Raw genomic sequence first — 20,057 nt, forward strand, 5'->3', positions numbered from 1 at the left:
CATATTTTAATGTATTTAGTTATAAAATTCCAATTCCTATGTCACAGCACATTTCTCTTGTTCATTAGTTTATCAGAAATAAAAGAATAGCCAGCAAAACCAGCATAAAATGTGTGTCTAAAATCGTTCTATATCTGTTGTTGGTCTGTAATGCATTGGAATATCTGAAACTGTTGTCTGGTGAGACATATTGTGCAAATATATTTATTCTTCTGAGTTTCCACTAGTGGGTGAGCATGTTGAACTCATATTTTGACAACCATAAGATTTTAATATTCATATACAGAAAAGTTTCTGAGAATCTTTTGGAAAGTTGCCTTTTTTAAGAGGTTTTTTTTTTGTTTCTTTTGGTCTTTTTTTTCTTTTTTTTTTAGCACAATGTGCTTTTAAAATAGGACACCCATATATGTTTTTGCTTATTAGAATAATTATTCATTTGTACTGAAAAAATATTTAGGCATAACTCTTCAAACAATTTTAAAATATAACTTTTAAAAAGCACAGACTATTTCTCTGTGAAGAAGATTGCATTCCAATAGAATATTTTAAGGTACTGTTTCCATATCTAGGGATTGTTTGTCCATCCACACTACAAGCTATTGTAACACTATCTAGTTTAAATATTTTCAAATTTGATCATGCAGTTTTTTAAAACAAAACAAAAAGAGAAATTTTGAAATATTTTTCTTTCCTGCATGTTAATGTTTGTTGGAAAGTTAAAAGTTTATGGTGAATTACTAAATCAGTGCAGGAATCCAGTGCAGAAAACAAGCAGATTGTTGTAGCACTTATAATAAAACACCTTGTCCTTGATCATATTCAAATACATTTATTAAATTATGTGCTGAAGAATTAATTTACTCCTGCAGACTCATGGAATGGGAGGTAGTCTTCTACTTTGAGTAGTTAGTACTCACATTGGAATCTCTGTATGCTAGAAGATTGCAAGAAAATTGTTATGTTAAAAGTTGAGTAACATCTTCACACTCATATCCTCACACGCACATTGAGCAAGAGTGGGAAATTTGTAATAAGTCTGAAAGAGTCACATTCTTAGGGGCAGGTGTTTGACAGAAAAAAAAAATAGTTTATGAACCTAAAGTTCATGTATTTAAAAAGGAAATGGCTTTGAAATAGATATATATATTTATTCCATGTGCATGTATATATGTACAGATAGAGATAAACTAAGAAATATAATTTGTATAGCTGAAGAGTAATAGGAAATCAGAAGTGCAGCAAGAAACCTCAAGAATGTTTGCACAAAAGAGGAATATAGCCATGATAAAAGTAATTGCTGAAATTGGACTGCTTTGACATTTTGACATTATTTTAAAATATTTCCTGTTTTAGCATAAGTCAGTGTTGAGCTTTCTATAGACAATAGTAATTCCAACATTTCAAGGGGTCATGAAGAGGCAGGTCATGGTTGGTCACTGCTGTCTGATGATTTCAACACTGTTAATTTGTATTAGCTGTTACCTTTCTATTTTTAACTGTAAAGTTACAGCCACTGACAATTTGGCATAATAAAAGTCTTTCTGCAATCAGGTTTCTGGTTGGAAAAGTTTTCTGAATACACTGACCTTGCACATAAAAGTCACATTCTGAATCTGAGCAGTTATCCCATGTTATATTTATAGTCAGAACGTAAAAAATAGGGTCTTGTGTAAAGCATTCATCTCACAGTAAGACAGGCAATTGATAGGAATTTTTCTTAGGGATAAATGTTGAATAGCCTATCAAAGAAGTAATTAAAAAAAATGTTTCTTTGCAATCATGTAAAAGCATAGTACAGGCAAGATGTGCAAGCCTCCTTTTATCAGATTATGTAATGTGACTAGGAAACAGAGAAATGTTCTGGGATAAAATCTCTTCTTCCATTGCACAAGGTAAAAAACTTGAAAGGTAACAAATAGTTGAAATTAACTTGAAGGTTACAAATAATTTACCTGATATATAATTGGTATCAGATGAGCAAAACTAAAAGTAATTAATATCTATGTAGTGAGAATATTAGCTGGAGGAGTCATAGATGAGGTAATAATTTTTGAAAGATATTTTCCCACTGGTAGCTTAGTCTTACTGTCCTTTAATACCTCACTGTTCAATTATCTTTTTAGAAAGATGTGGCCAAGGAGGCCAGTGGCATCTTGGCCTGTATCAAGAACAGTGGCCGGCAGAACTTGGGACATGATTATCCCTCCTTACTTGGCACTGGTGAGGTCACACCTCAAGTACCGTGTTCAGTTTTGGGCCCCTCACTTCGACAAGGACATTGAGGTGCATGTCTGGAGACAGGCAACAGAACTGGCAAATGGTCTGGAAAACATGTCGTATGAGCAATGGCTGAGGGAGCTGGGGATGTTTAGCCTGGAGAAGGAGAGTCTAAGGGGGAAACCTCATCACTCTCTACAACCACCTGAAAGGAGGATGTAGTGAGATGGGGGTCATTTTCTTCTGCCATGTCTCAAATGAATGGATGAGAAGAAATGGCCTTAAGCTGTGCCAGGGGAGGTTCAGATTACTTTTTTTTTTTTTCACTGAAAAAGTAGTTAGACATGGAAAGAAGTTGCCCAGCCAAGGCATGAAGTCATCATTTCAGGAAGTGATCAAAGGGCATCTGTATGGTTCAGGGATGGTCGTGGTGGTACTGGAGAGGATGGTTGGACTGGATGATCTTGAAGGTCTGATTTTTTTAAAGGAGACATGCAAAATATCTTGGAAAAATCAAGCCAGGAACAAAAATTTGTAAATTTTGTCAGTATATAATAGGAGACTTGGGTTTCATGGAACATTTATAGTTTCCTTTCTTTATATTAACCTTGGCATGGTTCACAGGATACCCCATGGAAATGTTTGTCTTTCACTTTCCATCCGGATGTAATTACCTCTCACTTGGTCTGTATTGTATGAGTTTAATGAAGCTCAGAGCTGTCACTTTTTTCTGTCTGTACAATTACTATACTAGGGATTACAGGAAGGATGAACACTCAAGTCATGACCTGGTACCAGAGCCAAGGGGTAAAATATTAATGGTTTTGTCTTTAGAACATTCTGATTATTTCATATATGTTATACATGTGAATTTTAAAGGCTTGCAAAGAAAGAAATATTTTTTCACTGTGCCTGCATTCTTGTTAACTTGTATTTACATGGACTACAGCATAAGTAATTAGCTAATTTTTTTTAAAAGATCTAATCACTTTATCATTATTCTCCAGTAATTGTTTTATTTTGTATCATCTTTAAGTTATTTTAACCTCAACAGAATGATAATTTTATATAATTTATTCTTCATATAGCTCTTAATGAATAAGACATATTGACACTGTCAATCTGCTTAATTACTTTTTAAAAGAGATTTACTATATATTTTTGTTACTAACCAAATACCAGTGCATTGGTATTTCATGACTGAAAGTTTTCTGCGTGTATTTCAAATTAGCTTTAAAAACGGAATTCAAAGCATTCCTATTGTTGCTGGGATTTGACATTTTGAAATAACATGGAGTAATCCATGTTAGCATAGAAACACAGATCCAGCTCTTGGTGGAGGAAGCATTTATACATTTATATCTCTTTTATACATTTTCTCATATGTTCACAATTGGCATAGATATCGACACTTATTTAATTTTATGTTGTTCCTTTGCTTAGTACATGACACTGATGTCTGGAGTTTACTAAAGCTTAAAAAATGGTACTGTTAGAAAAAATGCTTGTATAGTTCTTAGATATCTTATGTGTCCTGTAGCAGCCACATAGCACCAAGTTATTTTACTGGTTTTGGTTGTACATCTGGTTTTGTGTATCTTCATATTCTGATTACCCCTAGGAATCCATACATGAAAAGACATTTTGTGGTGCCCTGTAAGAATGCAGCCACCTATTCAGATGTTTTCTCTTGCTGTAGCTGCAGTGTTGCAGTCAGTTTTGACTGCTGTCATAACACAATGTCTGTGTTGATCCATGTTAAACTCCTCTTGCCAGTACTACCATGGGAATTACTTTTAAGATCGGGGCCAGACAACTTATCTGGGTAGAGACAGTTTATTTCTCCAGGGAATTTGAAGAATGCTTTATCTTCAGACATAAGCAGGGTGTAAGGAGCAGTTTGAGTTTCCTGGCTAGAACACTTGTACTTCATGCCTCCAACAGAGCATACTCTCCACGCTGCCTAGCTCTGGATTGAAGTTGTATGGAAAGCAGCTAATTTGCAGGGGGAATGTCTGCCTGTATTTTACCTATTCCATGTTTAATTCCTAATTCCATCTTTAAAAGCCAAGTAAACATGATTTCTTTCTTATGTGACAGCATATATAATACGGGAGAAATATGTAAACAATAATTCTCCTCCATTTCCATTATAACAGATTATCCCTATATTCCTTTACAAGTTTCAGTTTTAAAATTGAAAACTTTCAAATCTGAAAAAATCCAAAACTGAATTGTAATTGTAATTGTAAGATAACTTACAGAGACCAGTAAACAATATTTTCCCGGGTTTTAGTTAATGTGCAAGAATGTGGAAATCTTCCAAATATTTAACTCTCTGTGTTGGGACACACACATCCTTCTGTTCTTAATATCCAGTATGGAGACAACACCCATGATTTCTTTAAAAGTACAATTACTACATTAAAGTTATAATTTGATGCCTAAATTTTTAGTGGTACAGAACTAAATCAGCTCTGTTCAATGCTTTTATCTAGATGTAGAACTGTCTTGGCATACTGAGGAAAAATAAAATTAGAAACTATACTGTAATAGAAATTATTCATTTCTCAACAAGCATGAGAGTGATATGAGAAGTTATGTTTCTAATATTCTTTGGCCACTCATATGTCCTTACTTGATGGTCAAAACAGTATTTGGTTATCAGTTCAGTTGGTTCTGCTAAGCTATGTGATGAATATAGTATATAATAACTAATACAATTTCAAGTAGAAGTAGGGAAAGGGTGTTTTCCATTTCTTAGACAATCTTTGAGATGTGTCCAATTTGTAGCAGGTTGGCATTTCAACGTTATGAAGTTTTGTACTTGAACTTGTCTCAAAAAAATGTTGTCATTTGGCAAATAGAAAACTTCTTTAATTTGACAAAGGCAGCAATTTGCTTTTAGATTTTGGATAAATATGAATAAAAGCAATTGATGTATATTTAATAAATACATTGTCACATCTCCAGGTTCAGTTTACTTCAATGGCAATAATTTATAGTCAATAATTTTTTAAAAACTGTAAATTATCTAATTTTAAAATTTTTTTTATTGTATTAACTAGGTAGAAAATTATTTCTCTAGATTCATAAGTGTTTTATCTTTCAAGAACATGATGTTCTATTTTAGGATGAATGCCAGAAAACTCTTGTTTCCTTTTTGCTTAGTTTTTATATTGACAAAGTTCCAGTACAGATCAGGCAATATAATTAACTTTTAATGAGTATGAGACTTAGTCAAGATACTAGAGACTAAGGCTCCAATTATCCCCAATGTAGGTCATGTTCCAGATAAGTGTTTTACCTGTAGGTTATTAGTCCTTATGATTTCTGCCATTTCCTTTTGATAGATAGGTGACAACTCTCTTACTATTTCTTAATGTCAAACATTACATATCAACCTTGTAACAAATTTTAGAATTTGAAAATTCTAGTGAAGTGGCTGTGTATTCCTCAGGAATATTTTCTGCACAGATTTAGAATTCTTTTAAAATTTTGACTTTTAAATTATTTGGAAAAATGTTAGAAAATCTTCAGCTAAAATAAATATTAGAAACCAGATGTCTGCACACGGACATATATACATGTATGCACAAAGTCTTATTTATATTACTGGCTATGTTCTCATATCCTTATGATGCACTGGAAATCAGAAGCATCATCTTCTTGAATGAACCTGTCAGTTCCGTGAATAATTCAACAACTTACTCATAGAATGTCAGCAAATTAATCTAGCTATGAGTTAATTTTGCTTGGACTTTTTTATCCCATTTTTTAACATTCATAGAAAAGCACAACTTTAGAGAGCTGGAGGGTATTTTGTACAATTCGTGTCCTCTTTCATTTTCAGTGCCGCAGGCAAGAATGAACTGATTTATTCTTACTCTCTTTTGAGCATTTCATATATTTGCTCTCCTGAGCACAATGAAAAACTCATTTTAAGTATTTCTAATACCTTTCCTCTAAATCACTTTTTTGTCTCATCTTGTATGTGTACCTCCTGTGTTGTATACCTCTTTTCCTAGTCCTTATGGGGGGGAAAAAAATAAGTGTCGGTGTAAGCATGGTGTAGGTTTAATTGGCTGTACAGTAAATAATATAAAATCTGTTGCATCACAGGGGAAAGGTGACTAATCTGATGTCAAGTTTGTGATACTTAAGGCAACAGCTTGTATGAACAGTCAAGCCACTGTTAAATGTATTTTGTTAGGTATTTTATAGTACTGGACCTCTCATGGAAAGATATCTTTCAGTAAAAAGTAAGAAGGTATTGCTTAAAACAATCCTATTTAATAGCACTTCTTAGCAAACATTGGCTCCCCTTCTTGATGTGCAGGTTACATTATTTATTCTGTGTGCCTGAATGTAGACCTTAAATTATTTATTTTATTTCTGAGATTATATGTCTTATATTTTGGGGTTTGTTTTTAACCAATGACCCCTCATGAAGGAGGAATAGGATAAAATTATTTTCTCATTTTTATATTTGTTTGGTCATTTAATGACAGAGTACTAGTAGAGTTCCCAGTAGAAAAAGGAAGCAAATACACTGTACCTCAGAAAGTCTTGTAAAAATGTGCCAGCAAAAAGAGTTTAAATTCATGTAATAGGTTAGCCGAAAATGTGTATATCCATATATAGACATGTGTGTATATATATATGAATCTATTCAGTTTGCCAATATTCACCTTCTCTGAAATAATCATGTGTTCAAGCTGACTGAGCAATGTTCACTAGAGAGCTTATTCTTAATCATTCACTGTGTAAATAGGCTGGAACAAGTATCTCAGAATTTTTTCAAATATTTGCTTTCATGAAAATGGAATTAACTTAATTTCCATTAAATGCTTTTTGTTTCTTTTGTGAGTGTATTCCAGCATGACATTAGTGTTTATAGAAAATGAGATTTTCAAGAGAATATTATATAAATATAATTTTGAATCTTAAAGGTTTGTGGAGTAAGATAAATCTGACACTTATATTTGTCTAAGTGCATAGCTTGAATTGCATATATTTGAAGAATGGTTTTGGTGTGCAGTCATTTTTAATGAGGGGGAAAAAGATGGAACAAATTAATTTTGTATACCAGGGTTCATGAAAATAATCAACAGAAAGTCACAAAAAGAAAAGAAGGCTAATGCATCAGCATGTTTGTCTTAAGTGGAGCAACTAAATCAGAATTAATTTTATAGTTCAGGCCAAGCATTAATATTTTGTAAGTTTATTTAGCATGATTAGAGCGATATCAAACCAATTGAACAAACTTTAGTTATTTAAACCACCAACAGTCTGTAGGAATAATGAAATGTGTGATTCTTATTTCCTTTCTTTTATTGGGATGACTTATCTGAGTAAAGAGTGCAGTAAAAAATTACATTCTCTGCTTGGAATCCTGCTTTTATTTGTACAAACCTTCCATCTTGAAATAAATACAAACCTGTGTATTAAGTACAAGAGCAGAATGTACTTATGTAAATCTAGCCTAAATTAGACCTAGCACATTTAGGAATTATAATAAAAAAGAAACAAGAAGATAAGATAGAATATGTAGTGATAAATGTCTTACATGGCAGAGTATTTCCTCTTCTTTCTTATAAGTCAGGATATTAAATGTGTGGTTGAAATCCCAGAAAGGATTAAATGATGAATCAAATCTTTCACTGATGCAGGAGCAAGGAGATATTTAATAAAAAATGTGGAATAAGGGGTTTGTCTGTCCTGCAGCAAACAAGGAGAAAAATTTTCAAGACTTACCCAAAAGATACAACACTTATGGAGGTATCATTTCTAGGCCTGGAAAACGTATTTTACTACTGCTAGGTACAATCAAGTAATGAAAATCAAGAAATTCAGTAAAAGCAGATGACAAATGGTACTGCCAGAGACAATGTAGAAGTAGTGGATATACCACAAAATAGAAGTCAATGTTAATACCCAGTCCTAAACCTCTTAATCATAATCTGAATTTGGCTGCCTTTTCTGGAGAAGCCTGGTGCATCAGAGCTTGTCCAATGATTTGTTATTCAGGCAGCATGGTGCATACCCTGTCTGTCACATCAGTGCCTATCAATAATGTGAGGAGTACATTATTTTTCTGTGACACTCAGTTAAGTACAAGTTGTGCACAGACTTGTGCAAAATCTTAAGAGTTTTGAGCTTACGGTATATTGCAAAACAAAACCCCCAAAAACCCCAGATACATATTTTAGTGTCTCCAATAATGAAATCAGTATTTTTGTGATGCAAAATCACTATCTATACAATTTTTTTTAGTTATAGATCTTCCTTTCCTCTCACCTCATTGACATCTATTTATACAGTAGAGCAACATCAAGAAATGCTTCCCCAAAGAGAAATTTGTAATTACTGTGTTTATTTTACTTTTTATCTTCAAGGCTCAGTTTTATAACAGCAAAGATTTGCAAGAGGGTGACAGATTTCTGTCTACATCAACAAAAAACTAAAATTGGAATAAGTATTATAAAAATACTATAGGAATTAATATATATTAACTTTGGTTCAAAATTTTAACACAACTTTCTTCTCATATACTGGGATGGCACAAGTCAAGAAATTATAGAAATTCTTTTTATAAAATGAAAATCAAAAATGCTATCATACTCTCGTCTTCTCAGTTGAGATGATATTTTAATAGTAAAGGTAGAGGAAAGCATATGTAAAGATATAAATTAAAAAATATATACTTGATCATCTACAAATCATTACTCCACCTTTTAGAGATGGAGCTTCCTCATTTCCTTCATTGTGTTCAGGAATATACAATTCTTATCAGTCATCTTTCAGGTTCTGGTCATGCTACATAAAAGTAACAGAGGAGACAAATATCTATATTAATTTTATTGGCTGAACAAGCAATATGAAAGACACATTTTAAATAGCTTTTGTCACGTATTCTAACATTATTTATTTACAAAATATGATAATCACTATTAAAAATGTGTTCATTTTTTACAGTAGTCAATTGAGAATAAAAATGTATTATGCCAACAATTTGCCTGTGGGTTTGTTCCTCAGACTCATTGATATAGGCTTACATGTATATAAACATTCAAACTTATTTGTTCTCAAGAGGGATGTAAACTATTTACATTTGAATTTACTGATGGTTTTTACAGTTTTTTGGCTTTTTTTGGTTCTTCACTAATTAGAATGCTAACTATAAAGGAAGAGGGTTGACTTTTAAGCTTAGTTCTATGTTATCTTGCTCTTTCAAACTTCATTAATTATTTGCAAAATTATTTAGCTTCAATCTTATCTACAGGATGGTACTATGGAAATTCTTTTGTTGTGATTGCAAAAAGGTCACACTCTTTTGTGGTACCTAAGGAGGACCTGTTGGACAGGGAAAAAAGGGCAAAGAGTATGGCAACACCAAGTCTCTGGCAGGTATAAAACTGTGGGGAATATGCTTGCTCTAAACTCTCACGTCACTTTTTATATTAAGCATGAGTGTTATGGTCTGCAGTTCTTAATATGAACTGTGGAAAAATAAATATCCTGTTATGAATTGTTATCTGAGCTTTTGTCTAACTGTCAAAGGACTCTTATACTTCTGTTTCAAGGTTTAATAAAGCTGTAACCTGGAGCTTGCTGAAGGTTAACACATTTACTTTCAAGAAAATAGAATTCAATGGCAGATAAGGGCATTTATTACTGTACAAATAAAAAAAATAGTTTTTGTAGTCTGAAGGGAAACATTAATGGATTTTGGATTCATGGTGTGTGTGAATAAAATTACTTCAGATACCCTAAGGTTCAGGTATAGTCATCTATAAAGTTGAGTTATATGTAAAGTAAAAGTAAAATAATAAAACACCTGATAATTTTTACCCATTTTAAAATATTCTGAGCACAGTTAAACCACTGCCGTAATCAAAATGAAAATAAGTATAGATTTTACAGTAGGGTACAGTATAATCACAGGTTCTCAAAGTATAAGCTCAGCTAAAATATTCTGCACACTACTACTTGTTGACAGAAGATCTGAGGAGTCCATTGAAGAAGTCCAGTCATATAAATCTTTCACAATACTCTTTTCTAGTTAACTGAAACTTATTAGTACAGTTATACTGAATATTCAATAAGCTAACATGGTATAAATTTGCACACACACAAAAATATATTCCTAAATAATTATTTTACATCAAGTAATTCTTCTGTATTATGGAGAACATTTCCGAAATATTACTTGACAGCTTTTAGTTTACTGGCTATTAAAACCTCTCACTACCTGGTAGTGCACTCTATTGAATGTGATTAGAAGTATTTCTATAAACTTTTTCACACTTCTGTATGGGTTTTTTGTGTGCTTCAACACTTGGTATGATTTTTATACACGCAATCTAAAAGATTTGAGTGTCAGGTTAGCAGTTAATGACTGGGTTTTCAAAAGTAACTGGAAGTCAACCTTAACGTCATGTATGTTATTTGAAATATACCATCCTGCACAGCTTTATGCTTGTTGGTGGTGTAAGATGCCCTCCAGATCCACTCTATGTGAAATATTTCCTTATCAAGCACAGTATTTGTTGTGTATCATACATAGGCGTAGTATGCTGGGTAATAACAGCTATATAAACAAAATAAATAAATAAACAAATACTCTGTTGTAAAGGGTGTTGAAGAGCAGTATGCTCATGCAGGCTCTAAAACCTCAAAGTATGGTGCTGGATGTATTGATTCTCATGAAGGTGGAGCAGTAAAGTATGCAAACAAAGAATTTCTGAGACTGGGCAGGACAGTGAAGATCAAGAATTGTTCATTAGAAGTGTATGTGAGGCATACAAGTCCTTCTCCTTCCTTTTTATTTACTGATGATTAGAAGTACCAATTCCAGGGTGAGTCCAGGAAAATAAGGCAGTGAGGAAAAGGTGTCCATATAGTGGACATGTGCCAGCTGAACATGAGCTACAGAGGAGAGACAGCTGTTCAGGCCACAGAAGGAACATTCTGTGGTGGGTAGCCACTTGGATGGAGAGGAGTTGTTTAAAGTTGGGGAAAAGTGTTACTCTGACAGTATCATCTGTAGTTACTCTGTGGAGAACTTCACCCCATGATGTGGAGGTTAAAAAATTGATGGATGTTTGAGAATTTAATGGGTAAATGCATGGCAGGAAAATGTACCCAAAAAAATATCAATTTCTGGATCTGAATATCCTATTTTAATATTTGGTGCTATTGGAAATGAGACATTGGGGTTAGCTTTTGATCTCACCCAGAATGACCATTCTTATGATTTTTTGAAAGCAGGGCTGAAGACATGATTCTCTGTTTATCCATTATATTGATAAACCTGTGGTTTGTATTGTGTATTTCAATGCATCACAGTGTGCAGTCAAACCAGAAAATTAAGGATCACATTTAGTCAATAGAACTAAGTGGTTTAGTCCTAATCCCAGGAAATTAGAAATTATTTAAAATATTTAACCTACGACACTTGTGTTTCCATGTGTGTATGGCTGCCCATCTGAATCATAGACAGCCTTTCTTATGCTGGCTGCATTTGAATTTTCATCTGCTGCTTGCCGTGTGACCTTGATCAAGTCAATGTACAAGCAAGGATTGCCAGAAGCTTGTCCACATATTCAGATTTGAATATACTTTAGGATCTAGCTACAGAAAAGTCATATAATGAGCATTTTACTTGACTTTGCCCATATGATCGTGGATGATTAATCCTTTTGAAATGGAGTATCATCACAGCATGCTAGAATATTTTCCATAGTTAGTTTTGAAACTAAAAATATTTGATGTGCACCTCCAATTATTTTTTAATAGAATGGCAGTTTTTATTTGACTATGAGATGAAGGAAATGAAAAATGCCATAATCTCTGATCAACACACAGCATGTTAGAGGTATGGTGGCAGTATTATTGATATCTGAGGAGGTAATTTTCTAAAACTACCTAGAAACTAAAAAACACTCACTGTAAGAGGCAAAACAACCTTTCCAATTTAAATGTAATGTAAAGTGAAAGCAGAAAAGCCTTGCATATTTTCAGTAAGTATTTTTTTATTATTTGAAAAAAAATTGTCTTTATATTGAGTGCTCAAAAATTCTCCTGTTTTTGATTAAATCTCATGGGAAAGCAAAACAAATCTATATGCCAGTATAAAAGCAGACTTCTTAGGTATATAAAGTACACAAGTCAGCAAAAACTTCATTACTCTTCACTTAAAGACATAATATAAACCTATTTTTCCTTATTTCACTCTTATAAATGAATCACAGAATCATCATAGAATCATAGAATAGTTTGGGTTGGAAGGGGATCTTGATCATCTAGTTCCAGCCCCACTGCTGTGGGCAGGGGCACATTCAGGTGCTCAAAGCTCCATCCATCTCAGCCTTGAACAGGAATGAGGCATTTACAGTTTCTCTGGGCAACCTGTTCCAGTGCCTCACTGCCCTCACAGTAAAGAGTTTTTCCCTAATATCTAATCTAAATGTATTCTTCTTCAATTTGAACCCATTTCCCTTTGTTCTTTCACCACACACTTCTGTAAATAATTTCTCTTCATCTGAATTTCTCTTCAAATACTGGAAGGATGCACTTAGGTCATCCTGAAGTCTGCCCTTTCCCAGGCTGAACAATCCCAATTCTCTCAGCCTTTGCTCTTAGGAGAGGTGTTCCATCTCTCTGATCAGCTTGGTGCCTCTCCTCTGGACCAGGTGTTAACTCTGTTACTACTTTTCCCCGATCCATTTTCTTCATTGCTGTCACTTGTGGTTATCAAATCACCGGATGTGCTTATCTCAATGAAACTGATATTACTTGCATGTTACTTTAATGTACTCACACTGCAGTGATGAGCATGAGGACAGAAACCCCAAGAAATAAAATGCTTTACTCCAGTTTTATGTGAGTGGAATTATTCATATAGCTATACTTCAGAATTGGTTGTATATATTTGAATTTTCTCATGCTGCAAAGTGAAAGCTTAAAGGTGTACAGGAAAGGATGTATAGGCAAGGGAAGAAGAAATAGGAGGCAAAAGAAAAGACTAGAAAAAGATGGTAAAATTATGAGATTAAAAAATAATTATGAGACGGAAAAATTGAAATAAAGAAAAAATCCATTTATATTTCATATAAAACAGGTTTCTTAGCTAACTGATGTATTAGCTGCAGGCAGCAATAAGTTTTAAAAATGAAAAACAATACATAATTTTTAGATCACTAAAATTAAAATGGTGACAACACTAGCAGATCTGATATATTGCAAAGAAGTATTCTAGTCTTCTGAATAAATCATTGAACAGCGACTCTGAAAATCAGTTTGAATTGTAGCACTTTTTGCAGTTGCCTAGCTGAGAATGTTAATGATTATTACTTCTATTATTAAGAAAAGCTTTTCTGATAGTAATCAACTTAACTATGGAAATTAACTTTTAAAATATATAGCCTTTGGAAAGGAAATAAAAGGAAATGAGACTCAAGAAAAAAAATGTGGACATAGCAAGGAACAGAAAAAAACCCCCAAAAGACAGAAAAAGGACATGAATCAAGACAAAATCAAAAACTGTACTTCTTATTTTTTTTTAAGTGTCTAATGCAGAACTATGCAATTTTTGCAAGGACAGAGCAAATGTACCTAAAACTAGGTTCTTAGACTGGTTCTGGCATTTTATTCATGTGGAACTATACTGAATATACTTTATTACCTTTCAAGGAAATAGGCACTTGGTTTATTTTCTCTGAAAATCTTTCCTAAAGGAACTATAAATTTATTCTTAAAAATTATGATTACCTTTCACATCAGTGGAAGATAAATTCTAGTATATTTAGCAATACCAGCAAGGTGTTATTTATGCAGGTGTGAGTTTTAACAGTGCCACTACAGATGCAGCGTGTAAGCAGAGAGGCATGAAGTACATGGTACATTCATTTCTACATGATTTATAGGTTTAAATGTATATTAAAATATTTAAGTATGTTGAAAGTGTTTGAAATATCTAGTAGGTACTCATTAGTTGTGTCTTTATTAGTTTTTTTGATTAATGGAGGGCTATAAATTTTATATTAATTTAGAAATGCTTTTGGCCTCTGACAGTTATGATCTTTTGTGATGTGCTAGTGACATTAAATAAACACAATTGCTGGATGCTGGAATTCTTTTAGAAATATTTATTACTTACAATAAAACTGTCTCTAAACTCTATAATGATACTGTAAAATTACAGTACCAGGAGAGAAAGGTCTTTAGGAAGAAGTGGTTTCAGGCTCATACTAAGGCAGAGCAATAGAGGCTGAGTTGAAAATGAGAGTAGAGTAGAGGAAGGAAGGAGAGAGAAAGGGAAAAACCATTTCTTCAATGCAAATTATGTTGGCGCTTTCTGGTTGTTGATCTGAGACACATTATCTGGGTATAGACAGCTAAATAAACTCTAATGAGTATAACTGGTGAGAAAAAATATAAGTAAAAGTGGATGGATTAGCATTATTGATGCTGATAGCCCTGTGTTTTCCAGGGAAACACTGGTGTGAAGTGAGGAACAGGTGCTGAACAATATGGCACATCTGATTTCATGCTGCTTGTGCAAACTGACCCTTGACATTCTGTATGAGGTCAAAAGATTTCTGAAATTTCAGTGAACAGGCTCTGTGGGCATGGAGGTTGACAGCTCAAATCAGGTGTGTGTTTTGCCTCTTAGAAAATATCTGATGACTGTGGGTTCAAATAAAATCTAAGGCTCAGGAGAATGCCTGAAATGCCATTTCTTCTAGAATTTTGCAGTTGTTAAAGATGTGTTATATAATCTGTCATAATTTATTCCTGATCTATTTTTATTCTCTTAATTTGAAGGGTAGAAACCATTATTGAAAGTTATTCTCACTACAGAAAATTGATTTCAACAAAGCAACTTGTAATTCACAGTTTAGGAAAGGGTGTGTAGAACTAAACCATTAGCTAGAATTACATTTATTACTTGATGTACTATATTTTTTTAAATCACAAAGGAAAAATGATGATACATCCAAATAAAGCTCCAATTTTCGTTTAAAACTTAAATAACTGTTTTCCCTGTCCTAATCTACATGCTGATTTTTAGCATTTAAATGCTGTTATTTAAGCAAACCCACTGTTTAGAATCTAGCTGTTTGAACAGAGACATTTGTCTCTAGCTACTTTCTTTCATGCACTTTTACTATAATAATAGCAAGAATTAATCAGTAGATAATTTCAGTGTCACCTCAGTTAAGAGTCATGGGAGATTATGAGAAACTGCAGGTGAATTAAACACATTAGAGTGTGGAGTGTCGCAACTTCAGATATAATTTCACATGTATAATGTGTAACAAACATGTACAAACTGAGCTGCTCAGACTAAGCAATAGGGTTTTTCCTGATCCTTTGAGAAATAATCTGAAAGTGCATTCCATCTGATTCAATAAGCATGTCTTGTGAATGTGTTTTCAATAGAAGTAAATTTTAGCAAAAATAAAGATAAATATAGTAATAGATCTATGCAATCTGAATAGACCTGATAGAGATTTTATGATTCATTTTCTTGAAACAAACTACAGGAATGCCTGACATGAGTGGAAACAAGAATTTATTCTGGACTGGGTTCATCAGCATGTAGGAAATGACTGTTACCTTTTGCAAAGGATTCAGTCAGCCTCGCTGTCCCAGAAAGGTTCAAGACCTGGATGTGGTGACAAACATTAATTGTTTGAGAGGTTTATTTGTTTACACAGACAGATTTATAAATAAAAAAGCTAATTAGATAATAAAAAGGATTCACATAGAACAACAAAATTTTACTATTTTGTATACAATCTAAGGCAGTAAATATAATGGAATGCCACAAAATATAACTCCTGTTTAGTATTAATTTTTTATCATGGATGGCTAATTTCATGCCTGATGATCTGGTTTATGGTAATTAGTCTTAAAATTGTGATGCAGTATTACTGGTTTGGATATACACTGAGTATTTGCTGGAAAAGGTACAAAAACTGCTTTCTGAAAATCTGCAATATTTATTTCAATAGCCTTCACAATGATCCAAATAAGAACAGTATGCATCCTCAAGAAAGGACTATTGCTTTTTTCTTGTGAAATTTCCAGCATCTTAGGAGAGCATTTTGTTAATGGAGTAGTTTGGCACTTCTGCCTGTGTACTTCATTAACACCTTATGAGGATGCATGAGCATGGTGATGAAAAATCCTTTCTGCTTATGGGGAAACTGATGCATATTAAGCATGTTACTCGAGGCAGTTTGTTTTTGGTTTTGTTGGGGTTTTTTGTTGTTCTTACCCCCCCCCCCCCCCCACCCCAGATGGTTATATCTGGGATTTGAGGACATTGAAAATCACACAATTGTGTGTTGTTGTATTGTTGTGAATGCAAGGGTACAACCAAGCAATTGTCCTCTGGGGATTACTTACACTAACATCCAGGAAAAAATCAAATTTGTAAAAAACAGCATGAATCGTATAAGAACAGATTTATACTTTTTATTTAGATTTCACATCATGTCGGTCACAGAAGTTTCCCTGTGCCATTGGTACTCTATCTCACTAGATGAAAAACTTAGCCATATGTTGTATCACATAAACAAAAGTTTTTTAATTCCCAGACTTATTATATGAAAAGTAATTCAATAAAATTACTTGTTTATTTTATATTTTTCATTTGTGTGTATTGTTTTTCACATTGTACTGTAATTTCATGTGTTCTTTTATGATTCCTCAGGATCAAGACTGCAACTTGTTTGAGCAGACATTAACTTTAAAGCAAGAAAAAACAAAGAGTAATAAGTTTACAGTAAAAGAATGGAAAATTGAGGTTGTCACAAGACTAGAAGAGCATTTGGAAGATGTGAGCAAGGAATGCAGGAATAAAAATCCATTACATTATATTGTTGAATAGAAACTTCAAGTCATGGGCACATCTCCACTGCTATGGAATGGATTACAAGCAGGGAAATAAATTTAAAATACAATATGTAACTTGAAATACTGAAATACTGAAAATATCTAGAGAAATAAAGGAATTTCAGTAAATGAGGAAAACTGGAGGAAAATATTTCACAATTTTATAAACTTTTCTTGTTTCCCACTGAAACAAATATAAACTTTGCACCATTTTTAAGAACTATCCAGTAGTCTGGCACTGAAACTGCAATTTGGGATATAGGAGACAAAGTTCAAAGAGGCCAATACAGCAGCCTTATAGTGTTTGATCATGCATCCCAGTACTTCTGAATATATCTTTCCAAATCAAAAGTCAGCATATTTCTAATATATTTTGTAATAAACTTATAAACTAGTATTTGTCTGGAAAAGTTTATCAGTTGAAAATTCTGCAGTTACCTGAATAATGACAAAAAAATGTATCTGAGTTAATGGGGTGTACTTCTTGGGATTACATCAATGGAATATATAATTCAATTTCACAGTTTTCTTTCTGAGAATTTGTCATTATTTTATGTTTCATCAACAGAGAAGCTTACTATAGTGCATCCTCACCTTTGAAATTATCTCTGATTTTTCTTTTTTTTTTTTTTAATGAGATATTCTTGATGTAGTATTGCTTGCAATTTTGACTTGCTGCTTTGTGAGTTGTCTAGATATAATCTACACTGGTAGTGGCTGTGACTCTCAGTTCATGAGCTGCTAATAGCTGTAGGCACTCAAAATATATCTCAATAGCTATGGGCACTCCAAGTATATCTTAAAACCCATCCTACCTTTTTATTCACAGTAACCAACTACAGGCAAAGTTTAAATAATTTTTCTGTTTGCTGGAAAGGCATATCCACACTTAAAGGTATGTGGACCGGCATATAGTTGAAGAGACTACACTAACTGCAATTATTTACTCCTGAGGTGTTTGCTTGGATATATGAACACAGACCTGTAAAAAAATCAACCACTTCAACCCTTCTCTCACATTCTCTTGACCACTGTAATGAGTCCATTGTGCTTGTCATAGTATCTGGACAGCACCTGCAGTTGGGATTGGGGCAGTGTCAGAGCTGCCTCTCTGCTGCCATGGGCTGTTTTATCAGGTCTCTCTTCTCTCAGGACTGCAGTCTGAAGCTGGTGGAGTCATAACTTCTAAGACATTTGTAAATCTGTGTTCTCTTGATTTTATTAAAAGATCCATGTAGCTTCTGCATTGTACCCTGGTGCCAGGACAGGAAATCAGCCCTTTTCCAAGAATCTCTTCTTTCTTCTACACATTCCCATTCCTTCAACCCAACTAGCTGTGTTCTGATGTTAATACTTTTTTGTTTGTTTGTTTGTTTGTTTGTTTTTTTGTTTGTTTTTTTATTTGTTTTGTTTCTTTTGCATTTAGGCATTTGGGTGCAGCATCAGGAGGAGTAAGAAAATATCAGGAAATTTGAATATTTTCTTTTTGTTTTTGTATGTGTATAATTTTTTTTAAGCTCTTTGCAGTTCTTTTTCCCAATGTTTGAGGTATGGGAGAAGAAAATAGAAGTAGAGCAGCAATTGCTGCTGCAAATTTCACTTTGTGAGACTACATCTTGAGCCAGTGTCAATCAGTGCTGCATGCAGCCACTGTTGCCCAGGCTGGCTGCTACTACAAGTGTCTCCCAGGCCTCCCTCATTCCTCTTCCACTCTCTGCCATTTGATTTGGTTGAGTCTGACAGAGACCTTGATACGTGCTTTGTTCTCCCTGATGCAAGTGAAAAATACAGAATTGTGGAGAGATGACATGGTTTGTCCATGGCTATTACACAAAAATTCTCACTGATTACAGTCAGTGGCAATTACAGTCACTGTGGTGGGCAATTTATCCCTTTCTATACTGGATATATATTTTCAAAGTTTTTTCAAGATATTGCAAACTTAATAGAAGCTTTACAGCAAAGAAGAAAAAAACAATAGCTTACTGTTCTCTACTAGGAGTTTGGTTTCAAAGCTGCCATTTTACTACATTGTAGTTTCCTTTTTTTTCCAGGTTATTTTGTGAAGTTAGAACAATTTGCAACTCTGAAAACTATTTTGGGGCACCAATTCTGCTTCAGAAGGAGCAGTAGTCTCTTTTGTGGGGTTTGGGATGAAGAAATCTCTTCATTCTGCTCTATCAGAATCCTTCTATCCACGCAGAGCTAGTGATGCACTTGAGATTAACCCTTTATGAAGATATTGAGTGTGCCTTGTATCCGTATGAACAGCAATGGATTCTAAGACTGCAGAGGGTGCAAATGGGGTGGATCTGTGTGTCTTCTGAGGTGTTGCTTTTTAGTGTGCTTTGACACTACCCTGAGATGGAATCTGTAATTTTGTATAAAAGAACGTTATTGTATTTAAAAGTCAGTACAAGTTCAGTAGTATAAGAAATATATTCTGTGCAAAGCAATGGAATATGCATTTGTCAGTCTAATTGACAGAGACAGTACACGATCAGGAAATTTCTTCAGAAGCTAAAAATAATTCAGTGCTGTAGCATTGGTTGAAATTTATTTATTTACATTATTTATTTTGATGAAACATTTCATTTCCCCCACAGGCATTTGCAATATTGAATCAGAGAATTGTGGGGTTTTATATACATAGTTGTAATAGGATGTATTTATTTGAGTGCTCCAATGTAGAGTTATGGAACTGTGCTCTTCTGCTTTCTATAAGCTCTACAAAAATCTACACTAAATAAATTAACAGATTCTAAAACTTCCTGTGATATCTGAAATTTACTCCAATATCTTCTTCAATTTTTCCACATTTATAATATTAGAATTCAATACTATAACTAAGTTCTAAATGTAAGTGATGTTGGAAAATCAAGGAATTACGTTAAAGAAGGGACTTTAAACTAAATGTCTTAATATAAATT

At 33.5% G+C, this 20,057-nt stretch overlaps 1 protein-coding gene across 3 annotated transcripts in view; it reads left to right on the forward strand.

The window, feature by feature from the left end:
- Positions 1-20,057, forward strand: part of SGCZ (sarcoglycan zeta) — a 395,468-nt gene that overhangs the window by 218,004 nt on the left and 157,407 nt on the right. The gene's annotated exons all lie outside the window — the stretch shown is intronic.

This window comes from Passer domesticus, chromosome 4, assembly GCF_036417665.1.
Source record: "Passer domesticus isolate bPasDom1 chromosome 4, bPasDom1.hap1, whole genome shotgun sequence".
NCBI lineage: Eukaryota > Metazoa > Chordata > Aves > Passeriformes > Passeridae > Passer > Passer domesticus.